This window comes from Nematolebias whitei, chromosome 23 (assembly GCF_014905685.2).
Source record: "Nematolebias whitei isolate Nwh7 chromosome 23, NemWhi1, whole genome shotgun sequence".
In the NCBI taxonomy this organism is placed as follows: Eukaryota; Metazoa; Chordata; class Actinopteri; order Cyprinodontiformes; family Rivulidae; genus Nematolebias; species Nematolebias whitei.
In genome coordinates, this window is record NC_056520.1 from 19,211,092 (window position 1) to 19,235,864 (window position 24,773).

Genomic DNA, 24,773 nt, shown 5'->3' on the forward strand with positions numbered 1-24,773 from the left:
TCTATCTATCTATCTATCTATCTATCTATCTATCTATCTATCTATCTATCTATCTAAGTATGTAAGTATGTATGTATGTATGTGTGTGTGGGTTCTTTAAATCACTTCTTGGTCTGCTGCCTTCATACATCTCCTCCTACATGTCTCTGCGTGAGTGCAACTACAGCGTGTGCTCTCAGGACATTATTACCTGCAGTGTTCCCTCAGTGCGGACTGAATTGACCTTCTTCTACTCCGCTCCTGTTTCCTGGAATATCTTGCAAAATGATCGGAAGCTCTCGACCTTGACCTCTCTAAGTGGCTTTAAAAATCTGTTGGATTCCTGGCAAGGACCAATGCAGACATGTTCCCGTTTTAAGTTTTCTACATTCGCCTTATAATCTAGCTGGTTTTTGCCATCTTATTTTAATTTGTAAACAAACAATCAAAAAAAATCTGTATGCCTCTTTTACAATTGTCTATTGTTATCGCTGTTGTCCACAGTTGTCATCACTCTTTGTTAAAATCAGGTCTCTTGTAAATGAGTACTCGTGGCTCAATGAAACTAACCTGTAGAAATAAAGGTTGAATATATATATATATATATATATATATATATATATATATAAAGGCGTTTTAACCCTTCCCACACTCTTGCAATATTCTGTACAATGTTTCTAAACGCTCTAAAAATGCACAGAATGTCATGATTTCAGCTCCCTGCCTCCTCGGCTCTTATGCTGTGTTATGTATTGTCATCACTGTATGTTTCCATACAATGGTGAAATTGGCTCTCTGCATTTAACTTATCCACCACCAGATGGTGCAGTGGTTAGCAATTGAAAGCGTCTGGGGAACATTTGGGGATAGGGTGTGCTGCTCAGTGACACCACGAGATGTGCAATGACTGGGGATCGAATCTGGGGCTTTCGGCTGCCTGGCAGCCGATTCGGGACCCAGCAAGTGCTCTTGGCCACGCCCACTTCTCTGCATTGCACAATGAACAACTGATCAGATGCAGCAGGAAGTTTATCCTGCACTATGGGCTGCACAAATGTGCAACAGGTGCTAAATAATTTAAATAATTTGTTTTAAATAAAAATTTCATGCCGATTGTGCAGCTCATCCATCAGTCAGCCAATTGTATGTCATGTTCAATCATATTTTGAAAAACCGCGATAAAGCGAGTCTGCGAAAAACGAACAGTGAAGTCTCCTGTTGCATGCTCAATAATCCAGGTAAAAAGATCTAAAAAAGTTAAATCTGGTCCTCTGTACATTCAAAAAACAAAACAAAGCAAAACAACAACAAAAAATGTAGAAACATTTTGTCTTTCATCCGAACAGTGAAGTAGCGAGGGACTACAGTATTTATATTGTATTTATAAATAAATACAAAAATAAACTACTACTCACCACTTGTAGTACTATTCCTACTTTGCGGTTTTTCACTTATCGCGGGGCCTGAGGGTACGGATCCCCGGCGATAAACGAGTGACTACTGTAATCAGATTTAGCAAACAAAAATATTGGTTTTCCTTAAATCAATTTTACAGATATTGGGCTAACATTTGGTGTGGTAGTAGCTGACAGTCATCCTCACACATTCTGTGTACTAAAAGATTGTGCACAATCTTAAGTTTAAAAATTTCTAAGAATGCTACATTGTTTGTGTCATATGTTGGATGTATACTAAGCTTTTCATACACATCTTAAAAATGCTCCATTTGTTCAAGTTTTTAACTTTTATTCTTTTTATTTGGTTAGATTCATGCAGAACAGTACGTAAATAAAAATGTTGTGTATTGCTTGTCAAGGCAAAATTATCAAGTGTGTTGAAGACAAGCAGGCATGACTCCAAGGTTTCCATTTTGTCTCACAGAAATGGAAAATTCCAAATCCAAAACGTGCATATTGTGTTAAACGTTAAATAGCTCAGTGTATGAAAATATCAACTGGCACAATGAGTGCTATCTGAAGCTTTTCTTTGAATGTCATTCTTCCAACTATGCTGAATGTTGCTCCTCTTCGCAGTCAAAGTGCTTTTTTTTCACCCTCCTCCTGGGTTTACCATAAAAATATTACCAGAAATAATGCACGTTTCCCATTTGCTGTTGATTTAATGCCTTTAAAGTGAAGAAGAAAGTATATAGGTACGTTGATTAAACATCGCCTGGCTAATTGCCTTTTCTCAGAATGCACTTCATCCTTTTGAGCGTTCTTCTGAGAAACGTGACACAAGTTTGAACTTCGTGAAGAAAATGGAATTACTTTAGACTTTCTGTAAAACGATGCAGCTTTCGTCTGTGCATGGCAGACCTAGCTTTATTCAAGTGGAAATTAAGAATAAAGGAACCTATTTTTTTAATAATATTTATAATAATAATAAAAATCCATTTACACTTTTAGAAATGGAAAGTAATTTAAGTATGCACGCTCAGTAACCCAGGTAGATAAATCTAACAAGGTTGAGTCAGGTCCTCTGGATAGATTCTGCTTGTTGAAATGTTTTGTCTTTTCAAGAAGTCTTTTGAAAAGACAAAACGTTTCAACAAAGAAGAACCCGTCTAGAGGACCTGACTCGGCCTCGTTAGATTAACTGAACTATAGTCATAAAAGAGCTTAATAACTCGTGGTTTTCTGGGCACTCTTGCAATTGTATTTACAATATGAAGGTTAGAGATATAAAACATTTATATACCAGCATTGTCCATTTCATTTCGTGTGGCCTCTAAACACAAAACCCTAACCAAAAACCACTTATCGAGAAACCAGCAGGAATAAATACAAGGCGAATATATAAAACCTGCAAGGACCTGTGCATCACAAACAGCTATTAAGGAAAAAGTCCTTGTACTTAAAGTTTATGCTGAAATCACTGAGAAAAAAAATACAAAAAGCAGAGACACTGCATCAAAAAACAGAGTTTCAAACAAACTTACTCTTTTATGTGGCATCTTTTGAGAATGCTACAGACCAAATGAAGGAAATCAATAAGGACTGCTATGCGTTCACCTATATCCATGTATTTGCGTTCTGTTTGAGCTCCTCCGTTTTCCTGATCTAACCAGAAGATGGATACGAGAACTGGGTCACATGCAAGGAAAGTAAAAATAGACCACGTCCTTATCGGTGTACTGATATGCATCAGGCCACCAGCAGACTAGTATTAATACTCTTTAGCTAAAGGCTACTTATTTGATGAGTTCAGAAGGCCACACCGCTACTCATTCAGCCCTCCCTCCTGCTAATCCTTTAAAGGCTTGTCTGTCACCTTCTCCCATCCATCAGTTGATGGTTTTGACAGAAACCGCAACTCTATCCACTCTAAGAATACAAGGTACTGCGTTTCAAGGTTTTACGTTTTTCAGGCTGGGAACAGCATTGAAATGTGATGCAATGAAAAGCTGTAAATATACTGTGAACTTCATGTGATCATAAATACATCCAGTTGGTAAAGCGATATGAGCTAAACAGAAAATGACGTTGCTGAAAAAGTGAAAGTATGGGAATGCAAGTGAACCTTAGGGGAATGCTTAAGTGGGTGGGATTTATACGTTGTATAATTTGAGAGGTGATTTATTATTATCATTATTATTTTGCTTGTTCAAGGTATTAGTGCAAAGTGACAGACTCTGGTGAGTGGAAGGAGAACTAATATCCAACACCAGGCGCAATGGCTTAGCCAGGGACTGGCCATTGGTGGTCTTGGCCACCCCACCAGCCACCCCAATCAGTTGAGAAAACTATACATTTAAACTACACTAAAACTAGAAAGCATTGTTTCCTCAAATGACTGGGTTGACCAATTGGTAGTGGCCATCTTGGAGTTTGACATGGCAACCCAATTTTTGATGGTGACCTTTCTTAAGCCTACATGCAACCATACACAAAATTGACAGTCGGTACGTCACTTACTGTATGTTACAAGTTATCTAGCTGCCAAGATGGTTGACTGGACAGAGGTTATTTCCAATTCCTAGAATCACTCGCTGACGTGGGACAACACATCCTATGTATCCCCTTCCCTACATCTTGCTTCAACATCAAACGAAGGTGTTCAAACGTAGCGCATAAACTCGAATGCAAAAAGATAGTCGAGTAACCTTTGGCGTTTTAAAACACATTAATACGTTTTTACTGATGTCATTGGAAAAAATGGTCAAATTTCAAAGGCATCTCAATCAGTTGAGTCACCCTCAGACTGCCACACTGGACGTTTACGAAACTTTACGAGAGGTTTTCTGGTCATAAACGTAAAACAGTAACACTGTGTGACACTGTACCTAATAAGTCCAAGTATTGCATTTGGCTGGAGGGGGGTTCCCCTTTGGTTGATTGGTGGATGCTCAAGTGCCTGCACAGTAGAGCCAATTTCATGTCTCATTAGCTTCATGCAAACCCAGATTGGATTTCAGATGGTGAGGCTTTCTCAATTCATGGGGAACTAGAGCTACTTGCTGTTTCATCTTTCTCGAGTGTAAATCAAGAAGAGCAAAAGTGCATTTGCGCAAACAACTTATTAATAAAGTTTCATCAAAAAAGTGCCATCAAACAGTTTGGATAATAAAAGTTGGCAAATGTGAAACAGAAGTTATTTGCTGACGTGTCAGTAACTTGGATACAATGAACACTTCACACTCTTTACACCTCAGCATGGGATGGTTTAGAATCACATTTTCCAAAAGTCTTGATCCGCCCTTTAGCCTTTTTTATTGGGGACTGCCATTGCAATGCATAGGAGAGCAGTGCATTGCCTTGCGATGCATTGAAGGCTATTATTCTACCACTAAGTTTCTTTCTTTCTTTCTTTCTTTTTCTTCCCCAATTTTTCCTTTTTGACATTTTTTTAACCAACTTTTGAATATTTCATGTCAATCAATTGCTCTTTTATATTCGTGTTGATGCTAAAGAAAAACGAGATGCGTCTTTGTGAGGCTTTGCATAGCAAAGTGCTTTACAGATCCATTTTAAATTGGTTCAGTGCTAAGTTGGTGTGGGTAAACAGCTCATCCTTTGAGTTAGGTGCTTTATTTTTTGAGTTAGACTGGTAAAACTTACCAAAACGTACAAAATTTAACATTATTGTTTTCGAGCATTTTTCTTATGACTACGATAATCCCTTTTGGGATTATTAAATAGCCACGCTCCTAAACTAACAAACTATTTGTTTGGCAATACATTCACAGAAATTAAAAATCATAAAACAACAATCTGTGTTGCATTCTTTCATCACAATCTGTCAAGATACTGTCACTGCATCTTAATGAAGATGAACATTCACGTATAGTGATTTGAATAAAGCTGTGAGCAGATCTTGTTGAAATGTACATTTTACATATGAGATTTTTAAAAGAAGTACCATTCTTTGTTGTGATCTGCTGTGGACTAACTTTGTTACCGTTTGTTTGTTATTATTAGCTGTAGGCATGAAACAGTATAGGATTAATCTGCAGATGTAGGCTACTTTAATTGTTTGAATCTGCATACTGTACTATATACACACACGCACCCGACGGCTATCATCACCTCTTTCCTGGACAACTTATATTCCAGTGACCTACAGCCTCTGTAGACTTCCTCTTTCCAAATGATAGGATGCACAAACACACATGCCCACACTGCGACCCCCACCATCACCTAGACTCCCCCTTTTATTGCAGCAAGGGTGCCAAGCATGTGTGTCCGAACTACGTGTTCCTCCTCTGGAACTTAATATAGCCTAATTCTTATTTGAAATGTGTGTGTGTATATATATATATATATATATATATATATATATATATATATATAGTAAACTATATAAAGTATAGAAAAAATATTGAAAAAAAAATAGTATTTAAGTTAAATTAAGAACATTCACCTGTTTGTTTTGTGGGCAGTGTGTCATGAGTGCGCACGCATAGCTTTCTTGAGGTAATGAACAACTTTCATTGTTGTATCGCAACAAGTATTGCAAGGTAACGCAATAAGTATTGTTAGGTAATGCAAAACCATTGCGAGGTAACGCAAATAGTATTGTGAGGTAACACAAAAATATTGTGAGGTAATGTGAAAGTATTGTGAGGAAATGCAAAAGTATTGTGAGGAAATGCAAAAGTATTGTGAAGAAATGCAAAAGTATTGTGAGATAATGCAAAAGTATTGCAAGGTAACGCACATATTTTTGGGAGGTAACGCATAAATTAGTGCGAAGTAATGCAAAAGTATTGCAAGGTAATGCAAAAAGTATTGTGAGGTAATGCAATAAGTATTGTGAGGTAATGCAATAAGTATTGCGAGGTAACACAAAACTATTAAGGTAATGCAAAAGTATTGTGAGGTAATGCAAAAGTATTGTGAGGTAACGCAAAAAGTATTGTGAAGTAACACAAAAATATTGTGAGAAAATGCAAAAGTATTACGAAGTAATGCAAAAATATTGTGAGGTAATGCAAAAAGTATTGCAAGGTAATGCAAAAAGTATTGTGAGGTAATGCAATAAGTATTGCAAGGTAATGCAATAAGTATTGCGAGGTAATGCAAAAAGTATTGCAAGGTAATGCAAAAAGTATTGCAAGGTAACGTACATAGTTTTGGGAGGTAACGCATAAATTAGTGCGAAGTAATGCAAAAAGTATTGCAAGGTAATGCAATAAGTATTGCGAGGTAACGCAAAACTATTGAGGTAATGCAAAAAGTATTGTGAGGTAACACAAAAGTATTGTGAGAAAATGCAAAAGTATTACGAAGTAAGGCAAAAACATTGTGAGGTAATGCAAAAAGTATTGCGAGGTAACGCACAAATTATTTTGGAGGTAACGCAAAAGTATTGTGAGGTAATGCAAATAGTATTGCAAAGTAACGCAAAAACTATTGTGACATATCGCAAAAGAAAAAAAATTCCCCCATGTCCTTTCCGGGACTCCATACAAAAGCCCTGCTGCTTTGAAACAAATTAAAATTAGAAGAGTTCATTTGAGAAGAAGACTATTCATTTTTTTTAATTGAACTTGTTCACATCTTGGTCTCAATTTAATTTGTTCTTCCTTCATTCGAGCTTCCTTCCTTAACTATTCCTTTTAAATTTGTTTCATTTGTTTGAGTGTTTTTATGTAAATGACAACATAAAAGATGAAAATGAGAAGATTCTGTATTATCCTTGATAGATGGAGGAGCTTTTGGATGAACACACAAGCATCTATTTTTTACAAAGTCCTTCTCTTTTGCCAAGTTGCAAAATAAATATCTAATTAGGATGTAGACGATTCTGTGCTAAAAGAAATATAGCAATGATTTATTTTCCCCAGACCTCTTTAAATAGCATGCTTTTGTTGCTTCTACAACACATCGGCACAAACACTGCCTCGGGTTTCTGTGCCGTTTCTGTGCACACACACTCAGAAGTTAATGCAAAACAATGTTTGATAAAAGCAAAGCAAAGGAAAATGCTCCTCTGTCTTGACAAGCCCCTGAATGTGCCGGCAGCAGAGAGCCCCTCTTGGCATCAGAGTAGGTATGCAGATGCAGATTTGTGAACTCTAGTTCTCTCAGCGATACCAAACCACAGCTGGGTGACTCGTTTTTTTTTGTTTTTTTCTGGTGGTATTAATTAAGCCCACCGGTCATCTACAGCATAATGAAATGGCAGAGAAAATTCCTTTTTCTCATCGAGTCCCAGCCTCCAAAAAGTCATACATATTTATAAAGATGCACTGATCCGATACCAATATCGGTATCGGGCCCGATATTGAAAAACTTCTGGATCGGGTATCGGTGACAATTCAATTCAAATTCAATTCAAAAATATTTTATTAATCCCAAAGGGAAATTATTTGTTGTTGTAACTCGTTATCCTCATTTCATTAAGAGATGTTATAGATACTGATGGCTGTAGGCAGGAAGGATCTCTTGTAAAGGTCCATCCCACAGCGGATCCTAAAAAAATGGCTGCAGATGCCGTCCGATCTGTCCACCCAGACTTGGCTGGCCTCTAGATTCCCCCGGGCTGTAGGACCGCCCGAATGCCGGGCAGAACTCCTCCTAGAGCGATGGCCACTCCTCCCAGCAGTCTGCCGAGCTCTTCGTCGCTGTGGACAGACAACTGTTGGTGCCGAGGGACGATCCTGTCCTTATGCTGTCATGAGCCGTGTTTCCTGTTAATTCCAGGATCTCAGTGGTCAGGCACTCGAGCACAGCTGGCAGGTAGATGAGAATGCGTCCACAGAACATCCTTTCAACTCATCTGAGATTTGGGGCTGTAGTTGAGATATTATTTAAGCTTTTGAGATGTTAATCAGCTGCTGTTGGTTGTAGAAAACTGCCTTGTTGCCATGGTTACACATCATAACAAATGTCCAAAATTAAAAAAGTTTCAGTAAAAATCCTTCCAGCTGCACAGCATCTGATACCAGAGGAAACAATCATCCAAAAATGTGATTTACATCCAGAAAAAGAGGAATTAAAGTTTCCAAAAGCAAAATGTCAGAATGAAAGTAATAGAGCTGCTCCAACATGCAGCCACCTTGAGTGGCGCAATAATGTAAGACAATGTGACCGATCCATGACTGGGCAGATCTATTCACTCTAATTCTATGGTTTGTGCTCTGAGTGATGTCATGCGCTAGCGAACTCGCCGCACAGATTGTTTTCAAAACGGAGCGAGCGAAAGGATCAGCCATATGGAACTACCTCATCCAACACATTCGACAGCTATGTGCAATACGTGCACAGTGACGGTTCCAAGGGGTGGCACTAAAACTTCCAGCTATAACACTACCAACTTGATCAAGCATCTTCAGAGATTTCACGCTGAGCTTTTTTGCTCGGAATTCTTCACAGTTTTTCTGTATCAGATCGGTATCGGATCGGTATCGAGACACACGAAAACCCAAGAATCGATATAGGTATCGGAAGTGAAAAAAGTGGATCGGTGCATCCCTACATATTTGTTTGCACATGTATCTGTCTGTACGAGCTCATCTGGTCCAACATATTTCATCAGAACTGAAATCCAGAGAAATAAAGCAGAAATTTCATGAGAGAGGACTCCTGGTTAACTATTTGTTTAACTATGAAAATTGCCCTCCTTCTGTCCTGAATTGTTAGAGAAAATAGCTTATTTATGCGATTGAGAGAAAACTATATTTGAGCAACAAACAAGTATTTTCTACCATTGCAACATTACAAGTGCCTACTCTAAGGCCCTTTAGTATCTTAACAATCAGCTGGCCTGCTTTCAACTTGCTCTAGTGTTAGTCATCTCAGTCTGCCGCTCAAGAATTGGAAATTTAAGTGCTCTCTACATGTTAACACAGTTTTAAATCTATAAAGTTTGGTCAATCCAGCTACTTACAAAAGAAACAGCAGTAAGCCAATTTCCCTTGTTGCTAAAGGATTTGAATAGTAAATGTTTGTAGTTTTTGAGATTAATGTTTTTTTGGACAGGAACTGAACAGGGAATGCATCAGTGTTTTTGGCGCAAGAGATTCAAGTGGGTAGGAGTTATACCATGTAGAGGAACGTAAGTTTTATTTTTCTTGTCTGAGGTGGTGCAGAGTGACTGATCCTGGAAAGTGGAGGGAACAATTTTATCCATCACCAGGTGTAATGACGGAGTCAGGGGGTGGCAAATGGTGGTCTTGGCCATGGAAGATTAATCTTCAGCCATCCCACCGGCACTCCAATCACCCAGATCAAACTACTTTTAAGCAATAAACAAACTCAAAAGCATAGTTTACTCAAATGACAGGGGTATATATATATATGTTTGTATATGCATACATATACATATGAGGTGGTGGCCATCTTTGATTTTGACACCTAGATGCAACCATTCACCAAAATAAAAGTCAGTACCTCAGTTTTTTTTCCTCCAAGTTATCCTGCTCACAATATGTGCACACGGACAGATGTAGGTTATTTCCAATTCCCACATTTCGCTCCATAACAAGGGAACAAGAAGACTGCTTGTAAAACAATGGTGCATGGCCAAAAAAAAAAAAAGAAATACTTTAAACAATACACAAGGTAGCATAGGTACCGTTAACATTGACCAAAATTGAACCCATTACTTGGAAACAGCATCTAACTTGACAAAATTAAGCCTAAATAAGCAAGTTATGTATGCAACAACTAATATTGCTGTAATAAACTTTTACATGTTATTCTAAAATGTAAATAAACACTAAAAAGTTTAAAAAATTGCCAGTTAAAAAGCTAAAAAATGTATTTAATATCTGCCAAAGATGAATTACATGTTTTATTGAGTGCACTCATTTGAACGTTTCTTAAATGAATTTAAACTGCAATAAAATGTCTACTTTTTATCTACTTTTCTGTATGTTCAAACCCTATCACACCAGTAAAACATTTTGGGGAAAAAAAAAAAATCTGATGTATTTATGTATCAAGAGCAGATCTACAACGTCATGCCATGCACCTTGTACTGTGCAGAGTAAAAAGATGTATTTTATATTATTTTTCAGTCGCCACATACACTGGATGCTCTGTTCTGACCCAGCAGTGAGAGCAGTGTCGTTCACCTCAAACATACAGCTCATAGAAATGTAACAAGGCTGTTTGGGTACAGAGACAGTACAGCTGTCTGTCATTTCAGGGTTATGTGCAATGCTGTGTTTAATGTAATCAATGTTTTTGTGGAAAACAAAAAAAATACAATACCTAACTACTTGCATTCAAATTATTCTTGTCTCTCAATAGGCTGTGCCTGTTGGGTGAATGGCGTTTTTTTTCCAACGTTTGTGAGAGTTCTCAATTGTCAAGCTCCTGGAGCCTATGGTTCTCAGCATTTCAGTCACATGAAATACTCAGGACAGCATTTTTAGGTGGCGGGTAGTCACATTCAGAGATGACAGTAGGTACACTGTAGCCTACAGTACGGCAATCGTTCCTACTAATTAATCATGTTGTATATCAGATTCCTAAAAAGCCACCATAACTAATCTGTAAGGATACATGGACTATTTACATGGACATGATTGTTAAATCATGCTTCTTCCAACTGAGGTGGCCGTCTAAACTGGAGCCCATATTGTCAAAAAAAAAACCTAGAGACAGTAATACATGCATTCAGTACATCTAGGCTTGATTACTGCAATTCGCTCTTGTTTGGTGTCAGTCAAACCTATATTGCACGACTACAACTGGTCCAGAATGCAGCAGCCCGATTCTTAACCAGTACAGGCAAAAGAGAGCACATTACACCAGTTTTGGCCTCACTGCACTGGTTACCGGTTCACTTTCGAATCCAGTTCAAAATACTCATGTATGTCTACAAATCACTGAACAGTGTCGCTCCTACCCACGCCCCCCCATCTCTCTGATCTGCTACAACCATATGTCCCACCACATTCCCCGAGGTCAGCGGACCAGTTGCTCCTCACAGTTCCAGGAACTCGTCTTAAGCGCAGAGGTGACAGGGCCTTCTCTGTAGCAGGACCAAGACTCTGGAACGAGTTACCTCTGTTTGTCAGACAGGCCCCCTCCCTCTCGGTTTTCAAGTCCCGTTTAAAAACTCACTACTATTCAATAGCTTTCAACACCAGATGATCTGTGTTTTGATCCTGTATGCTCCACACTGGTTTGTCGTCATTATCTGCATCGTTTTTATGTCTATATTCTGATTTACCTCATTTTGTATTTTTGCTTAGTGTGTTACCTGTTGTTTTGTCTGTACAGCACTTTGGTTGGCCTTGTAGCTGTTTTAAGTGCTTTATAAATAAAGTGGTATGGTATGGCCCGCGGGACATATACGGCCTGTTGGGCTTTTTAATTGGCCCACTGAAATTGTCCAAAATTTGGACAATTACATTTTTTTAAAAATTATTTTTCAGTGGTGCTGAGTTAAAATTTAGAGGTGCGCACCCCCCCAAAAAAGGTTAAAATTGCCACTGGTCCAAATTACATAAAAAAAAAAGCAGTATTTAATAGAGGAAAAAAAGTGTAGTTTTACCTGTAGTTCCTGCATTTCCCCAGTAGAGGCAAACTACAGACACTGGCGTGTATTAGAGGCAAAGTAACAGTGGAGAAGAAGTAATTTCTTCATCGTCACTCTTATTTTCAATTTGCCCTACGAACTTGTCTGTAAAAACAAGTTTATCAAACAAAACAAAAGTGTATAGTGAGTGCCGAGTGTTTAGTATGGAGTGGACAACAACATATCGTTTCACTGAGGTCCAATCAAAGGCAGTTTTTATGCCAAGAAACTGTCACGGTTTTCAAAGAGTACACTTTGCTAACTGCTAACTATGCTAGCAAGCCGTTCTCCGAAGGTGATAAAAAAAAAAAAAAACATGGTAGAAACAGAGCAGGTCTATTGTGTCCGGAGGGCCAAGATAAGTTAGAAAAAATCAGTTTATCACGTAGGACTGTGACTTGCCTTGTGGAACTGATTGATGAAGATATAGCAAAATAAGCTAAAAGGCAGAGTCCTTTAAGTTGCAGTTTGTTAGCATTGGATGAGAGTAAAGATGTCAATTACACTGCTCAGCTCCTATTTTTTTTCTGTGGCATTAACAACAGTTTTGAGATAATGGAGGTGTTTTTGATCCTGGAGTCTCTGAAAGGAAAAACACGGGGAGAGGATTTTTATAACCGTCTGCTGTCATCAAGAAAAGTTGAATTGATTGATTGAAACTACTGTGGAGTAAACTTGACAATGTCACAATGGACGCATCACCAAATTTAAGTGGAAAACACGTTGGTCTGCTGACAAGAATCCAGGCTAAAGCGAAACACGAAAACCTCGACCTGGATGTTATTTTTCTTCACTGCATCATTCATCAGGAATCACTGTAAGTCATGCTTTGTGTGTGCGTGTGTGAAACTGTTAATTGTGTGTGAATTATCAAAAAAAAAAAAAAAGTGAAAGACGAAAACGTGTGAATTATTGTCCAGGTACTTTGTTGTGATGCTGCATAAGAGGAGCTGTAGGAGGATGACGTCTGCTTCCATTCTCAACCTGCCACAGCTGACCTGTCATCAACTTTAGATCCTGTAGTTGTAAAACGTTTTGTGAGGAGTTTGTAGAGGTGAGCTGCCACTTTATCCTGACTTTTCTCCTCATAGTGAGGTAAGAGACTTGTAGTCTGGTTACTTTTATTTTTTTCCAGGTAAGATAAAATAAAGTGGTTTGTTTTTTTGTTGTTTGGGCCTGAAGTTGGTAAGACTCCACAAAGTCAATAATTTCACGATTGTAAATAAAATCACTTTTCTATCATATAATCCTGACTTAGTGGCTGCTTGAGTGGTGCAGAAGGTGGAAGTGTCCATAATTAATAGTGTCCCTGTGGTTGTTATTGCGCTGAGGTGTAACATCAGTCAAACACTCCATCCATCTGTTCCTGGCCCGGCCCTTCGCTCCAATTTTAGAACTCAGTGTGGCACGCGAGTCAAAAAGTTTGCCCACCCCTGATTTACAGTGTAGAAGCAGAGCATGGACTCAGTGATACTAGAATACTAGCAAAACACATGTACACATCAAAATCTCAGACACTAGCTTATATTTAGAAGATCAATGTTCAAATTCCTTGAGTTTCCATAAACTTTTTTTTTTAAAGTTTCTCAAATGTGAAAGTCATTTTCCTGTTTTCCCTGATTTTCAGAGTTGCTGGGAACACTGTGCTGGTGACGACTCTCAGCCATCCAAGGTTAAAAACAGGTATCCACAATTAAAAACAAAACAACTGGACTTTATTTTGTAGCTGAAGACGTTTCATTTCTCATTCAAGGAGCTTTCTCACTTCAAAGAATGGAGTGTGGAGTATGAGTAGATTCACATGCAGATTGCCCTCTCGCGCCTCACAATAGTGGTTCATTAGGGTTTTTGTTAGTCTGACTCATAGATGGGCCACTCTGGTCACGTGTGAAAGTGACTGGGTATCAGGCCTAAAGCTGCATTATAGGTTTTTGACAGTTAAAATCTGAGACCACCTCCTCTGTTTAAAGATGGTGTCTCTCTTTTTACATACATGTAGAAGGCTTCCTTCACACCCCTCTCAAACCATCTGTCTTCTTCTGTAGAAAAATGAGAGATAACTCAGGATATCTGCAAGTTTCAGGAAATCAAACGTAAGACTTTTTAAGACCTTTTTAATACCATCTTCAGTGAAACTTCAGATAAAAAAAAACTATAAATACCGGCAATGGTTGGGGGAATCCAGATGTATTGCAATCAAGAATAGCAAGTGTGTCACTCAGTGAGACACATTCAAGTTCAGTTTGTCTGTTTATTGAACATAAAGTGACATTCGGTGCTCTCTGGTTCAATAGCTGTATGTATAAGTGCAGCTATTTAGTTGGAAACATCCAACCAGAAAGACATCTACTGAACAAATTTATGGCTAGAGGCTCAATTGTGGCTCGGTTGTGTCAATCCCTAGTTCTACCTTCATACACAAACAATCAATGCCAAGCTTGAACGTTTTTTTCTGCACAGAAAGCACCTGGCCTTGTCTGGGTTGGCAAATGATGTGTGCAAGTTGCAGAAACATACAGCCAACTGTCAATAATTTGCACTTTGACCAAGACATTTGGTCTTAATTTTACATACGTGAATTTAAGACTTTCAAAACATGTGCAAATACACTGTAACTTTGGCAACCTACGGAATCAAAATGTGACTGATTGCAGAGAGAAGAAAGAATGAATTGCAATCATTAGACCAAATTAAAACACCTTGTGAGTCCAGACTAAAAAAAACTTGCAAGTCGTTGTTAATGACTGGCGAGATGTTTTCAGTTATGAATGTAATAAGAATGTCATAAGTACATTACGAACAAAATTCCAGGAAAAACTTTGACAGGGACTGCCATGTGGTGGCCATTTTAAAATGTTGATTTAACAGTACTATGTGTTGGGCATTGCTCTCAGCTACCACCACACTACATTTCAGCTTAATATCTCTAAAAATGGCTGATTTGTAGTATTTTTCCTTTTTAGCTCAGGTGGCCATCTTGGATTTTTGATTTGCAACCAGAGGCTATTAGGGACGATTCTCAGCTACTAGTACACCAAATTTCAATTGAACAGCCCTAAAAAGAGATCTATCCACTGTAAGTCATGGGACCTCAGAGCTGCAGTTACAGTATTTTTTTACACAACTTGTTCGAAAAGTAGCAGGTAGAAGATAAATATGCTATGATTTCCTGCCTCTGCCATACACATCAATATACAATCATTTTAGTCTCCCAAAACCAAATAACCCTTATAATAGTCCCACATTAAATGACACTTAAATCTCACATTCTTGTCATTGAATGTACAATTATTTACACATTATTAATAACAATAGCATTTTTGGTCTTAGAAACTCCCATCCTATACAACATATTTTTCAATAAGCTCATTTTGATACTGTTTTTTTTAAGCTGACTTATATTTGCACTTTGTTTGAGCTCATCATTTAATCCATTCCATAGATCTACTCCACACACGGATATACAAAAACTCTTTTTGGTTGTTTTGATACTTTTAAAAAAAATGTATTTCCTTCTCCACTTAAATTATAACCCCCATCTCTGTCACAAAACATTTTTTGAATATTGTGTGGAAGTTGACAGTTTCTTACTTTGAACATAAATTGTATAGTTTTGAATTTTACAAGGTCCCAGAACTTCAGTACATTTGATTAAAAAAATAATGGATTTGTACAATATGTTCCTAATATCCCACTTTATGTAATGGGCTGATTGCTTTTTTTTTTTTTTATATATATATATATTGTGTACAGCGACTAAGTTAGAGCAGGGGTGGGCAAACGTTTTGACTCGCGGGCCACACTGAGTTCTAAAATTGGAGCGAAGGGCTGGGCCAGGAACAGATGGATGGAGTGTTTGTGTGATGTTACACCCCAGCGCAATAACAGCCGCCGGGACGCTATTAATTATGGGCGATTCCACCTTCTGCACCACTCAAGCAGCCACTAAGTCAGGATTATATGATAGAACAGTGATTTTATTTACAATAGTGAAATTATTGACTTTGTGGAGTCTTACCAACTTCAGGCCAAAACAACAAACAAAACAAACCACTGTATTTTATCTTACCTGAAGAAAAATAAAATTAACCAAACCACAAGTCTCTTACCTCACTATGCTAATGGAATACAGGAGAAAAGTCCAAATAAAGTGGCAGCTCACCTCTACAAACTCCTCACAAAACGTTTTACAACTATAGGATCTAAAGTTGATGACAGGTCAGCAGGTTGAGAATGGAAGCAGACATCATCCTCCTGCAGCATCACAGCAGAGTACCTGGATTCACACGTTTTTGTCTTTCACATTTTTTTTGATAATTCACACACAATTAACAGTTTCACACACACACACAAAGCATGACTTACAGTGATTCCTGATGGATGAAATATAACATCCTGGTCAGAGTTTTCCTCTTTCACTTCATCCTGGATTCTTATCAGCAGCCCGACATGTTTTCCAGTTAAATTTGGTGATCTGTCCGTTGTGACACTGAAGTTTACTCCACAGAAGCTTCATTCTCTCAATGACAGTAGACGGTTATAAAAATCCTCTCTCCGTGTTTTTCCTTTTAAAGACTCCAGGGTCAAAAACACCTCCATTATCTCAAAACTGTTGTTAATCCCGCAGATAAAAAATAGGAGATGAGCAGGGTCCTTTATTACTTTCATCCAGTGCTAACAAATACACCGTAACTTAAAGGACGCTCTCTGCCTTTTAGCTCATTTTGCTGGCTACAATCAGTTCCACAAGGCGAGTCACAGTCCTACGTGATAAACTGATTTTTTCTAACTTGTCTTGGCCCTCCGGACACAATAGACCTGCTCTGTTTTTACCATGTTTCTTTTTTAAAAAATCGCCATCGGAGAAAGGCTTGCTAGCATACTTAGCAGTTATCAAAGTGTACTCTTTGAAAACTGTGACAGCTTCTTGGCATAAAAACTGCCTTTGGTTGTACCTCAGTGATACAATATGTTAATGTCCACTCCATATTAAACACTCAGCACTCACTATACACTTTTATTTTCTTTGATAAACACGTTTTTACAGCCGAGTTCATGGGGCAAAGTAAAAATAAAAGAGTAGAAGAAGAAATTACTTCTTCTCCATTTGCCTATAATACACGCCAATGTCTGTAGTGCGCCTCTACTGGGGAAATGCTGGAACTACAGGTAAAATATATACCAGCGAGACTTTCAAAAGCCAGAAACAACAATTCACAAGTTCTGCCTGACCCAAACTGTGGCCTTGATGCCGGACTTATCTCAACTCCTGCTGGAATGTTTTGAAAACAACAAAGATGCTTTGTCTGTCTCCTCACCCCTCCCTTCCACAAGGCCGTGGACATGTGACAGAGCCTCAACCGAGCTGAAGATGAACGTCACCTCTTATCTGGACAATGGCTGGGGGGGGGGCTCTGGACTATGCTACGACTTTCCCTTAAAAATTCAATAACTTCACCGGCCTATATGTACATGTTTAATGTCTATTTATGTTGCTTTGCTGTGGTAGGTTTTTTTGATGCCTCAAATTGTGCCCTGTCTAGGACACAGCTTGAGAGATCTATTTTTTTTATACCGTCTCTCATGTTTTTCTTCCCTTTTCTCATCTAAGCAAAATATTATTCTGAATAAGAATAAGAAGGCCGCGCTATTTATAGCCGCAGCTTCGTGCACTCCGCCCATCTTTCGGACGACTGTACGTACACATTTGTGTTGTATCTCGGTGCAATGCCAATAAAGTTTATTCTCATTCTGATTCCGATTCTAAAACGACACCAGTTTTTTTCCCATTAAATTCAGTTTGTTCAATTTAATTTGAACCAGTGGCGATTTTAACTTCTTTTGGGCCCTAAATTTTACCTCAGCACCCCTGAAAAATAAAGTATAAATTATTATTATTTTTTTAATTGTTCAAATTTTGGACAATTTCAGCGGGCTAATTAAAAAGACCAATGGGCCGTATATGGCCCGCGGGCCGGGGTTTGCCCATGCCTGAGTTAGAGGGTGACAAGTGTTCGGTCAGGCGGTTTGTATGGGAAAAATTGGGTCTTTGTTTGCGAATTACGTCACCGTGGTAACTTGAAACGCCAAGAAAAGTAATAACACACATCACGGTGCCGAGTAGGTCGTTTTGATATAACATGTGTGGGGTACATATTGTGGTTGGGGCCGCATGAAAGTTGACGAAAGGGTAAGATATAAAGTTAAGAAACCACAAGTCAGGTGGATAATAACAGGGGTCTGCCTCATACAAGGCAGTCCCCAATAAGAACATTTGTGCATTTCCTTACAATTTTGTGTCAATCTAGTTGTCAACAGTTGCAGAGCAGTGAGATACAGGCTTCAGAGATTAAGTCATTGAAGGACGCTCATAGAAAGAGATTTGCGCTGTCCCACATACAGACCATAAAAATAAAGATAAAATACAGTATTTGTTCACACTGATAAATGCCACTACCTTCAAGCTGCAATTAGAGATAAAATGATTTTCAATATATCTTCATAAATATTAATGCAAACTTTCTTCAGAAACTCTGATTTAGTTTTGAGGGTACATCACCTGCCCTTGATATGCTGTTTTATATTCCTTACGTTGAGTTATCAGATATGCATGAAGTCATTAAAAAGTCCTTCAAGTCAAACCTGACGGTCTGGAAACTCCTAACTCGAGTAGGACAGCAAAGTGTTCGCAAACCTCTCAGCATCGCCACTATGCTTTAACTCAGTGCGCCGCCACGTTCAACGCTTAACCTTTTGTTTCCAGGTACAAGAAATCAGCACCAAACTATCAGTCTGTAAGGACTCAACTTTATGATGTTTGCCACAATCCTGCTGAAGGGCAGCAGGAGGAAAATCTATTTTTGGGTCTGACAGGCTGGAACTGCATTTGCCACCATCACTGTCACCAGCAGACTACCAAGAACGCCTGGAGGCAAAAGTACAATTAAAAGGAGCACACAATCCAAATTTTTTTCATTAGGACTTAATAAGTTCTTTTAAATTTTTAATATGTTCAAGTATGATGAATTTCTTTGTTTTCTGCCTGAGTGGAGACTTCAAAGCATCAGTTTGGGGAGTTAAAAAGCAACAAAACATAATTTCTACAGTGAACTTTTTTAACGTCTATGCGACACACCCCAGATGTTCTCTGTCATCTGGGGATCTACTCAACATCCACATATCTGAAGATAAAAACAGCACAGCTGAAAGCTATCTGCTATCCTGTGACACATTGATAAAGATTCATATTGACCCGTTTAATCAATCATACGGTCAAATTGTTTATCTCAGACGGTTCTGCTTAGACTCAAAATTAGCCAAGTTTCCTTTTAAAAGTTTTCTAATAATTAACCTTGCATGAATGTTGGAGAAAACTCATGTGTGCATGTGCAGATTCCACACTGAAAGTTTTAAAACCATGACTATGGACTTCAGTGATGACACTGTGGTCTCACTGCAAAAATGTTGCAGGTTCAAAATTTGGCTGAGGCGTCTCTGAGGTGAGGAGTTTGTACGTACTCTAAGCACCCTGCTTTCTTCATACAATCCAAAACACATGCATGTTGGGCTAATTGGCTACTTTAAAATGGCTCTAGATGGGAGTGGGAGTTGGTGTTGGACCCTGTGGTGAACTAGTGATCTGTTCTTTGGATGATCAGTAAGTGCTGGAGATAGGCACCAGCTCCCCATGAACCCCATACAAAAACGTAGGGAGAGGATGGATGGATGGATGAATGGATGGACAGATAGATGGATGGATGGATGGATGAATGGATGGATGGATGGACGAACGGATGGATGGATGAGTGAATGGATGATGAATGGATGGATGATGGATGGATAAACGATGGATAAATGGATGGATGGATGGACGGACAGATGGACGGATGGATGGACAGACAGATGGATGGGTGGATGGGAGGATGAATGGATTGGTTGATGGATGAATGGATGGATGGATGGACAGATGGGTGGGTGGATGGAGGCATGGATGGATCAATGGATGGATGGATGGATGGATAGATGGATGGATGGATGGACGGATAGATGGATGAATGGATGGATGAATTAATTGATGGACGGGTGGATGGGTGGGCTGATGAATGGATGGATGAATGGATGGATGATGAATGGGTGGGTGGGTGGATGGATGGACAGATGGATGGATGGACGGATGAATGGATGGGTGAACAGATGGACACATGTGTGGATAGCTGGATGGATGGGTGGATGAATGGATGGATAAATGGATGGATGATGAATGGGTGGGTGGATGGATGGATGGACAGATGAATGGATGGGTGAACAGATGGACAGATGTGTGGATAGATGGATAGACGGATAGCTGGATGGACAGATCGACAGACTTTTGCATATGATGAATGTACCATCAGCAGATGTTAAACAGTTGCAATGATTTTTTTTTCTTCTTGCAAAACAAAAAGTGTCAAAAGAAAACGACCCAATAGTTTTGACAGTAAACGTGAAAATGAAATACAGTAGTCCCGTGCTACTTTGAGGTTCGACATTCGTGGACTTTTGCAGTTTTTCAACAATTGTCAACTTTAATATTACTCACGTGGTTGGAACGGTAGGGGATAAAAATATAACAGAAAAAGAAATATTCGGACAGGCGCCGCCATCTTGTAGTTTTCTTTCAGTAAGCCTATACTGTCATACCAATCAAAGAACTACACTACCCAAAAGCCAACAGTGCTTCCGGCTGCTACTTTCTGCCGAAATGGAGGGAAAGTTTTGATCCGATCCAAACTTGACTAAAAATTCGGTCCTTATTCATAGTGACTTCAGTTCTCAGTGGATGCAGAGAGCCATACGGAACCGAACAGTAATTAGACCAGAACTACTTCCAGTCCCATCGGTCAATCCGAGTGCTGCTTGTTGGCTCATGAAGCCTCTCGAGTGGGGAGGCATTACTTGGAGTTCCGGTGTTTTCTCCGGAGCTCACGGGGACTTTTTTCATCCGGATCCCTCTGGATTATTTGGACTCTATCGGGACCATTGTGTGGTTTTGTGCTCTGTTCTCAGAAGGTCCAGCAGAGAGCCGATCAGAACCGGACCAAGGCTCGCGAGTAGCCATATAAAATTTTGCAGTACTGTAAAGTACATATACTCTACGTATTTAAAAAAAATTACGTAGGTTTAAGAGCTTAGAACATTGCAAGAGTGTGGGAAGTGTTTATAAAACCTTAAATACATATACATAATAAAATAAACATAGCTTTCCTACTTGGCGGTTTTTTTACCTATTGTGGAGGTGTCTGGATCATAACCCCCGCAATAATCGAGGGACTACAGTAGAAGCTATCGTTTCAGGAAGCGCAACAGAAAAAAAAATGTTGTTCAATTTTTTATGTTTCGATATAGTGTGATTATTGGTGTGCTTCTAGTTGATGGTTGTATTTTATAAAGGGATGTTTAATCCATGTTTTTATAATATATAAAAATGCACTATTTTATATTTTGTCCATTTTAAACGCAAAGGTGGTGCATTTTGTAACTCTTTGCACTCTGTATCTTCTTGCCCTGAAATGAAGGGCCTGCAGGGCTGTTTCCGTTTTACCTGAACGCCTCATGAGCTCAGTGTTAAAACGTCCAGCAGAGTCAATACGTGTCTATTCACAGGCTGTAAAACAACAAACACCGCTCAGCCTTGGCTTGTACAGAACTTTCTGCATCACTCTTCTTCACAATGCGGACGTTCTATGCTGCTTCTGTTCGCTTTTATTCGACTAAGTTAGGTTGAATTTCAGCCAGCCACATTCTGTATGCTGTCTGAGCAGCTGCTAACTCAGCCCTGCAACACTGTGAGCTTAGTGACTCAGCAAAAATGACCCCCCACCTCTCCCCCTTGCCTTCACATCCTCTTCCTCTCCTCCTCTGTGCCCTCTTTCAGCATTTCAAGCACTCAGCTCGCACTCAGACAGATCCAAAACCAAACGAGCTCTGCTGAAGCCTGTGAATCTGACTTTGTGGGTTTCCAGCTCGCGAAACCTCACTTCGGCTGGCACCCCGCATAAAGCAACAGGACTAAATCTGAAAAGCAATTGTTCTGTGAGTTTTGAGGCGGGGTGGGCTCATACACTGCATGCTGGGAGTCGAGAGGCAACGGAAAGTGGAGAATGTGTTCGCTTTTACGAATGGCGCATGCGGTGAGACGTTTCTAGAGAGACTTTGGCATGCATGTTGTGCATACAGAGGTACTGAGCGTGAAGCAACACCACCACCAACGCACGCGCACATCAGGTGCAAAGACACACAATCCATGCAAATGAGCGAGGCGAACTTGCCGCACAGTGAATGAGAGGCACAGACGTTAGTGAGGAAGACATAATCAGAGACATACTGTGGTTGAAAGGGTGGTTGGGCGGCTGTTGTAGGTGTACCTACAGTAAATAGTAAAAAGAAATCTCCTTTTCTCGTTTGTTGCAAATATAGGAGGAATATAGGCTTTACATGACAAAAAAAAGTTGCATTTCTATTTCTGTAATCTTGCAAAGATTAAACAATTACACTGCAGGTGAATCTTTGATCAAATATAAAAGTAAAAAAAATCAATTATAGTTTGTTTTTTTTGCAAGAAATTGGTCATTTTATATGTTTGAGCTAACTCCTATGAGAGTTTGGGTAAGTTTAATTATGACTAAAAGTTACACAGCAGAAAGCAGCAAAGTGCTAAGATACACCCACAGCAGATGTTCCCTCTGCAAGCATGAAAGACCTAATGACTCGCAAACATTGATCTCGTTTCAGTGCTTTAAAAAAGAATGCATGCCGCTTGAACTTTCCCACATTTTGCTATGCTAAAATCACAAGGATGTTATGTGATAGGCCGACACAAAGTGGCATATAAATGTGAAGTGGAAAGGAAATTATACGTCGTTTTCAAAGTTTTCCATAAACATAAATTTGTAGTTTTTCGCAGCTCTTTCAGAGTAACCATGAGCTTTCTTGGCTGCTTCTCGGATTAATGCTGTCATCGCCTGGCCTGTTAATTTAGGTGCATGGTTTAAGTTTTACAGTTGTTCAATATGCTTTTCATTTTCAGAGGATGGGTTGAACAGTACTGCATTTTTCGCCCTATAATTCGCAGTTTTTTGCATAATTTACATGCCCTGTGACTTATATGATGAAGAAATGTATTTATGGATTTTTTCCCCATATTTATAAACCAATTTTTGGCTGAGATATGACGGTTTTCATTCATTCTGACTAAATATATTAAACACTACCATTTTCAGCCGCTAGAGGGCACTCGAGTACTATGACATGCCGTTGTATCATGTAATAGGTAAAAGTGGCTATTAATGACAGTCGACTTGCCATAGTCTGCCACCATCGTCTGCTTGGAGCAACCGTCAAATCAGCTTCATTTCGCTGCACCGCCCCGACGAAATGCAGCTAATTTGACCACTGAAGTGCATTTATTAAGTAGTTCAAGTGAGACACAAAGTCGAGCAAACAAATAATTGTTTTTAGGTGGTTATCTTGTTAAATTTCGAAGAAATGGACAGCGAGTCACCCTCTACACGTTCATGTTTCCGCATATCGTGTTTTGAAATACAGCTGATTTGACCATCAAAGTGCATTCATTAAGGAAAAATTAGGCTCAGACACACCTTTACTATAATTTCAAGCAAACAAATAATAGTTTTTAGTGTTAATTTTGTAAAATTCTTGTTAAAGTCTTCCTGTGCACGCCCCCCCACGGCCGCCATTTGGCAGCCAATTGAATTTTGGCACAACACCGGCCCACATTTCCGGGTTGTCAGCGGTGACGTGTAACAAACATGATGCATCAGTGGTGACTCATAATAGATGCGACGTATACGGCAAAGCAACATATTTATGGATTTTTCCACTTTATTAGACAAATTATGGACCGATGTGATGTTTACGACGGAAAATACAGTACAATGTGACAGCATAAAATTTGGGGTATTATTTTATAAGCTAACCTTGCTTTAAGCATCTCAGCAACCCTAGTCCTGAATGTCCAGTGTGTTCCTTGGACTTCATGATGCTCTCTGATCACTAATGTTCTGCAATGAACCTCTACGGCCTTCACAAAACAGTTGCACAGTACAGTAGTCCCTCGATACTTCACGGTTCGACATCCGCGGAGTCACTCCTTCATGGGTTCTCAATGTAAGATTGTACATGATACACAATTGTCAACTTTAATTTTATTTGCGTGATTGGAAAGGTATGGGATAAAAGGTTAACGGGAGCGGAAGGGAGTGGAAAAAAACCAATAGGACAAAGCACAAAAACAAAACAAAAAAAATACTACAAACATGCGACACCATTTTGTAGTTTTCTTTCAGTAAGCCTATACTGTAACACAAGTCAAAAGAACTACACTACACAGAAGCCAACAGTGCTTCTGGCCACTGCTTTCTGCCGAAATTCAAAGAACAGCAATGGAGGGAGCAAATACTAGCGGAGAAACCGAATTGGTTAAACAAGTTTTGCAACGCAAGATCAGAAGTAACAATCAATCTATGAAGCTCACAGAACTGGCAGGAAAGTCTCAAATAATCCTGAAGCTGAACTCATCCTACAAGTTGTAGTACCTTCACTGGAGTACCCATATAAAATTTTGCAGTACTGTACATTGCATTTGAATGTTGTTAAAATGACATAGGTTTAAGAGTTTAGAACATTGTTAACATTTCAAGAGTGTGGGATGTGCTTATAAAGCCTTAATATATACATAAATAATAAAATAAATATAATGTCCCAACTTCGCAGATTTTCACCTATCGTGGGAGTGTCTGAAACGTAGCCCTAGCGATAAA

General features: G+C 39.1%; 1 protein-coding gene across 1 annotated transcript in view; it reads right to left on the reverse strand.

Annotated features, from left to right (window-relative positions):
- The window catches only part of LOC119428660 (neural cell adhesion molecule 2), a gene marked incomplete in the record, with an annotated part of 694,153 nt that overhangs the window by 8,029 nt on the left and 661,351 nt on the right, over positions 1-24,773 (reverse strand).